Here is a 7,500-nt window from a genome sequence, read left to right on the forward strand (position 1 = left end):
ACTTTGAAAAATTTCGATGCGTCGCCAAAGTTCGTACTTTTCGATAAAATCTTCGTCCTATGATACATTTCGATCAAGAACTACATTGATCGTCATGAAACTGTTTTTTTTTTTGGGAGACGTGTACGCTCCTTTTCATAAAGGAGACTATCTTATTGCGAAAGTCAAAATCGCACGCTCTCACGGCGATTTGCCCCCGTATACGCCTGGGCGTAAGCCCGTGCGTCGCCGACCTAGCGGCCTGCCGATCGGTATTTAGAGGGAGGCACTTTGAAAGCAACACGCCGTTGGAACTTTGAAAAATTTCGATGCGTCGCCAAAGTTCGTACTTTTCGATAAAATCTTCGTCCTATGATACATTTCGATCAAGAACTACATTGATCGTCATGAAACTGTTTTTTTTTTTGGGAGACGTGTACGCTCCTTTTCATAAAGGAGACTATCTTATTGCGAAAGTCAAAATCGCACGCTCTCACGGCGATTTGCCCCCGTATACGCCTGGGCGTAAGCCCGTGCGTCGCCGACCTAGCGGCCTGCCGATCGGTATTTAGAGGGAGGCACTTTGAAAGCAACACGCCGTTGGAACTTTGAAAAATTTCGATGCGTCGCCAAAGTTCGTACTTTTCGATAAAATCTTCGTCCTATGATACATTTCGATCAAGAACTACATTGATCGTCATGAAACTGTTTTTTTTTTTGGGAGACGTGTACGCTCCTTTTCATAAAGGAGACTATCTTATTGCGAAAGTCAAAATCGCACGCTCTCACGGCGATTTGCCCCCGTATACGCCTGGGCGTAAGCCCGTGCGTCGCCGACCTAGCGGCCTGCCGATCGGTATTTAGAGGGAGGCACTTTGAAAGCAACACGCCGTTGGAACTTTGAAAAATTTCGATGCGTCGCCAAAGTTCGTACTTTTCGATAAAATCTTCGTCCTATGATACATTTCGATCAAGAACTACATTGATCGTCATGAAACTGTTTTTTTTTTTGGGAGACGTGTACGCTCCTTTTCATAAAGGAGACTATCTTATTGCGAAAGTCAAAATCGCACGCTCTCACGGCGATTTGCCCCCGTATACGCCTGGGCGTAAGCCCGTGCGTCGCCGACCTAGCGGCCTGCCGATCGGTATTTAGAGGGAGGCACTTTGAAAGCAACACGCCGCTGGAACTTTGAAAAATTTCGGGGCAAAGCAATACGCGGCTGGGACTTTGAAATATTTCGGAGCGCACCTAAAGTTCGTTATTTTGGCTAAACGGAGCGAAAATCTGCATTTATACCATCACGGACGTTAGTTCAATAGCGTTTAACGATCGATCCACGGTACAGAACGCAAAAATATGATTGTTAAAATTTTCGACTAATCGGTTCTAAGAGGCGAAGCAATACGCCGCTGGGACTTTGAAATATTTCGGAGCGCACCTAAAGTTCGTTATTTTGGCTAAACGGAGCGAAAATCTGCATTTATACCATCACGGACGTTAGTTTAATAGCGTTTAACGATGGATCCACGGTACAGAATGCAAAAATATGAATGTTAAAATTTTCGACTAATCGGTTCTAAGAGGCGAAGCAATACGCCGCTGGGACTTTGAAATATTTCGGAGCGCACCTAAAGTTCGTTATTTTGGCTAAACGGAGCGAAAATCTGCATTTATACCATCACGGACGTTAGTTTAATAGCGTTTAACGATGGATCCACGGTACAGAATGCAAAAATATGATTGTTAAAATTTTCGACTAATCGGTTCTAAGAGGCGAAGCAATACGCCGCTGGGACTTTGAAATATTTCGGAGCGCACCTAAAGTTCGTTATTTTGGCTAAACGGAGCGAAAATCTGCATTTATACCATCACGGACGTTAGTCCAATAGCGTTTAACGATCGATCCACGGTACAGAATGCAAAAATATGATTGTTAAAATTTTCGACTAATCGGTTCTAAGAGGCGAAGCAATACGCCGCTGGGACTTTGAAATATTTCGGAGCGCACCTAAAGTTCGTTATTTTGGCTAAACGGAGCGAAAATCTGCATTTATACCATCACGGACGTTAGTTCAATAGCGTTTAACGATCGATCCACGGTACAGAATGCAAAAATATGAATGTTAAAATTTTCGACTAATCGGTTCTAAGAGGCGAAGCAATACGCCGCTGGGACTTTGAAATATTTCGGAGCGCACCTAAAGTTCGTTATTTTGGCTAAACGGAGCGAAAATCTGCATTTATACCATCACGGACGTTAGTTTAATAGCGTTTAACGATGGATCCACGGTACAGAATGCAAAAATATGATTGTTAAAATTTTCGACTAATCGGTTCTAAGAGGCGAAGCAATACGCCGCTGGGACTTTGAAATATTTCGGAGCGCACCTAAAGTTCGTTATTTTGGCTAAACGGAGCGAAAATCTGCATTTATACCATAACGGACGTTAGTTCAATAGCGTTTAACGATCGATCCACGGTACAGAATGCGAAAATATGATTGTTAAAATTTTCGACTAATCGGTTCTAAGAGGCGAAGCAATACGCCGCTGGGACTTTGAAATATTTCGGAGCGCACCTAAAGTTCGTTATTTTGGCTAAACGGAGCGAAAATCTGCATTTATACCATCACGGACGTTAGTTCAATAGCGTTTAACGATCGATCCACGGTACAGAATGCAAAAATATGATTGTTAAAATTTTCGACTAATCGGTTCTAAGAGGCGAAGCAATACGCCGCTGGGACTTTGAAATATTTCGGAGCGCACCTAAAGTTCGTTATTTTGGCTAAACGGAGCGAAAATCTGCATTTATACCATCACGGACGTTAGTTTAATAGCGTTTAACGATGGATCCACGGTACAGAATGCAAAAATATGAATGTTAAAATTTTCGACTAATCGGTTCTAAGAGGCGAAGCAATACGCCGCTGGGACTTTGAAATATTTCGGAGCGCACCTAAAGTTCGTTATTTTGGCTAAACGGAGCGAAAATCTGCATTTATACCATCACGGACGTTAGTTTAATAGCGTTTAACGATGGATCCACGGTACAGAATGCAAAAATATGATTGTTAAAATTTTCGACTAATCGGTTCTAAGAGGCGAAGCAATACGCCGCTGGGACTTTGAAATATTTCGGAGCGCACCTAAAGTTCGTTATTTTGGCTAAACGGAGCGAAAATCTGCATTTATACCATCACGGACGTTAGTCCAATAGCGTTTAACGATCGATCCACGGTACAGAATGCAAAAATATGATTGTTAAAATTTTCGACTAATCGGTTCTAAGAGGCGAAGCAATACGCCGCTGGGACTTTGAAATATTTCGGAGCGCACCTAAAGTTCGTTATTTTGGCTAAACGGAGCGAAAATCTGCATTTATACCATCACGGACGTTAGTTTAATAGCGTTTAACGATGGATCCACGGTACAGAATGCAAAAATATGATTGTTAAAATTTTCGACTAATCGGTTCTAAGAGGCGAAGCAATACGCCGCTGGGACTTTGAAATATTTCGGAGCGCACCTAAAGTTCGTTATTTTGGCTAAACGGAGTGAAAATCTGCATTTATACCATCACGGACGTTAGTTTAATAGCGTTTAACGATGGATCCACGGTACAGAATGCAAAAATATGATTGTTAAAATTTTCGACTAATCGGTTCTAAGAGGCGAAGCAATACGCCGCTGGGACTTTGAAATATTTCGGAGCGCACCTAAAGTTCGTTATTTTGGCTAAACGGAGCGAAAATCTGCATTTATACCATCACGGACGTTAGTTCAATAGCGTTTAACGATCGATCCACGGTACAGAATGCAAAAATATGATTGTTAAAATTTTCGACTAATCGGTTCTAAGAGGCGAAGCAATACGCCGCTGGGACTTTGAAATATTTCGGAGCGCACCTAAAGTTCGTTATTTTGGCTAAACGGAGCGAAAATCTGCATTTATACCATCACGGACGTTAGTTTAATAGCGTTTAACGATGGATCCACGGTACAGAATGCAAAAATATGATTGTTAAAATTTTCGACTAATCGGTTCTAAGAGGCGAAGCAATACGCCGCTGGGACTTTGAAATATTTCGGAGCGCACCTAAAGTTCGTTATTTTGGCTAAACGGAGCGAAAATCTGCATTTATACCATCACGGACGTTAGTTCAATAGCGTTTAACGATCGATCCACGGTACAGAATGCAAAAATATGATTGTTAAAATTTTCGACTAATCGGTTCTAAGAGGCGAAGCAATACGCCGCTGGGACTTTGAAATATTTCGGAGCGCACCTAAAGTTCGTTATTTTGGCTAAACGGAGCGAAAATCTGCATTTATACCATCACGGACGTTAGTTTAATAGCGTTTAACGATGGATCCACGGTACAGAATGCAAAAATATGATTGTTAAAATTTTCGACTAATCGGTTCTAAGAGGCGAAGCAATACGCCGCTGGGACTTTGAAATATTTCGGAGCGCACCTAAAGTTCGTTATTTTGGCTAAACGGAGCGAAAATCTGCATTTATACCATCACGGACGTTAGTTCAATAGCGTTTAACGATCGATCCACGGTACAGAATGCAAAAATATGATTGTTAAAATTTTCGACTAATCGGTTCTAAGAGGCGAAGCAATACGCCGCTGGGACTTTGAAATATTTCGGAGCGCACCTAAAGTTCGTTATTTTGGCTAAACGGAGCGAAAATCTGCATTTATACCATCACGGACGTTAGTTTAATAGCGTTTAACGATGGATCCACGGTACAGAATGCAAAAATATGAATGTTAAAATTTTCGACTAATCGGTTCTAAGAGGCGAAGCAATACGCCGCTGGGACTTTGAAATATTTCGGAGCGCACCTAAAGTTCGTTATTTTGGCTAAACGGAGCGAAAATCTGCATTTATACCATCACGGACGTTAGTTTAATAGCGTTTAACGATGGATCCACGGTACAGAATGCAAAAATATGATTGTTAAAATTTTCGACTAATCGGTTCTAAGAGGCGAAGCAATACGCCGCTGGGACTTTGAAATATTTCGGAGCGCACCTAAAGTTCGTTATTTTGGCTAAACGGAGCGAAAATCTGCATTTATACCATCACGGACGTTAGTCCAATAGCGTTTAACGATGGATCCACGGTACAGAATGCAAAAATATGATTGTTAAAATTTTCGACTAATCGGTTCTAAGAGGCGAAGCAATACGCCGCTGGGACTTTGAAATATTTCGGAGCGCACCTAAAGTTCGTTATTTTGGCTAAACGGAGCGAAAATCTGCATTTATACCATCACGGACGTTAGTTTAATAGCGTTTAACGATGGATCCACGGTACAGAATGCAAAAATATGATTGTTAAAATTTTCGACTAATCGGTTCTAAGAGGCGAAGCAATACGCCGCTGGGACTTTGAAATATTTCGGAGCGCACCTAAAGTTCGTTATTTTGGCTAAACGGAGCGAAAATCTGCATTTATACCATCACGGACGTTAGTTCAATAGCGTTTAACGATCGATCCACGGTACAGAATGCAAAAATATGATTGTTAAAATTTTCGACTAATCGGTTCTAAGAGGCGAAGCAATACGCCGCTGGGACTTTGAAATATTTCGGAGCGCACCTAAAGTTCGTTATTTTGGCTAAACGGAGCGAAAATCTGCATTTATACTATCACGGACGTTAGTTTAATAGCGTTTAACGATGGATCCACGGTACAGAATGCAAAAATATGATTGTTAAAATTTTCGACTAATCGGTTCTAAGAGGCGAAGCAATACGCCGCTGGGACTTTGAAATATTTCGGAGCGCACCTAAAGTTCGTTATTTTGGCTAAACGGAGCGAAAATCTGCATTTATACCATCACGGACGTTAGTTCAATAGCGTTTAACGATCGATCCACGGTACAGAATGCAAAAATATGATTGTTAAAATTTTCGACTAATCGGTTCTAAGAGGCGAAGCAATACGCCGCTGGGACTTTGAAATATTTCGGAGCGCACCTAAAGTTCGTTATTTTGGCTAAACGGAGCGAAAATCTGCATTTATACCATCACGGACGTTAGTTTAATAGCGTTTAACGATGGATCCACGGTACAGAATGCAAAAATATGATTGTTAAAATTTTCGACTTATCGGTTCTGGATCACTGAAAAATCAAAAAAAATTATTAATTTTGATTAATTAAATTACATATGTAGTTTTATATTGTTATAGTCTCGTATTTGTTAATGTTTTGTCGTAAGAAAATGCAAAAATATCGTTTTAATGTTTTCGTCTCATCGGTTCTGGATCGCTGAAAAATCAAAAAAAAATATTCATTTTGATTAATTAAATTACAAATGGAGTTTTATATTGCTATAGTCGCTTATTTGTTAATGTTTTACCGTAAGAAAATGCAAAAATATCGTTTTAATATTTTCATCTCATCGGTTCTGGGCGGTTTTAAAATTTTTTAAAATATTAATTAAACCCATGATTTACATGAGAATGTGAATTTATTATGTCCTGCATGTTAATTTATTAATTTTCATGTATAGAACGTTATAAAATGAAAGGATATGTTCGACGATATTTTCAGTCTAAGTTTTACCGTGCCGGCGGGATGGTACGCTCTCACGGCGGTTTGCACAGGCATACGCCTGGGCGTAAGCCCATGCGTCGCCGACCTAGCGGCCGGCCGTTCGGTATTTATAGGAAGGCACTTTCGGTTCGCTCGGACCGGTCGGGAGTAGCGTCGAGCGTGTGGCTCTTTTATGACTTCGGTTGAAAAGCAGTCTACCGCTCCTCGAGAATATACTTTCTCGACTATTCTCGTTCCGGTTTTCCGTTGCGGATTATTATTAATCTCCACACAGCATTACCACGGGTCGGTGTCTAAGACCGAATGGCCCATATGTGGTGAGCCTTGTAATATAAGGCTGGTGACCTGTATGCACTTATAAATGTTGCATACTTGTACAAACTGAGCATCAACTGTCTGTAACCAAAATTTGTTAAAACTGAAAAAGTTATAAGATTGTATAAAATTTTTGAACCAAGAAAGTAGTGTTAGACGAAAATTCGTTCTATCACTTTTAGAAGGGAGACTGTTTGGAAATATTTAAAGTATAAAATACACAAAAGTCCACTGAATTATGAACAAAATTACGTCCCTGAATTTAAGAAAAGTCAAGAGGTGTCAGAAATAAAATCCTCTCTGATACGTTCAGAGAGGAAAATAAGTATGGAGAGAGGAGTAAAAATGAAAGAAGTTTTAAGGCTGGGGAAACTTCTAAAGGAGAGAGATTCCAACATATCTAATATGTACATTTAAAGCAAGTCCAAGGAACTCTCTCCGTTAATGTTTGAAAAGGTGTGTGCAGATGGAGGAGAAATGTATAAAGTACAGAGACGAGGTTGGTGGGCCCGCTCTAATGATAAAGATTATAAAATTTGGTGGCAAAATGACCAGCATGATCACTGTACGCGCTTTCTCGATTTGTATAGCATGCCACTGTCCGCGCTATCTTTTATTATATT

Source organism: Osmia lignaria, unplaced genomic scaffold (genome assembly GCF_051020975.1).
Source record: "Osmia lignaria lignaria isolate PbOS001 unplaced genomic scaffold, iyOsmLign1 scaffold0135, whole genome shotgun sequence".
In the NCBI taxonomy this organism is placed as follows: Eukaryota; Metazoa; Arthropoda; class Insecta; order Hymenoptera; family Megachilidae; genus Osmia; species Osmia lignaria.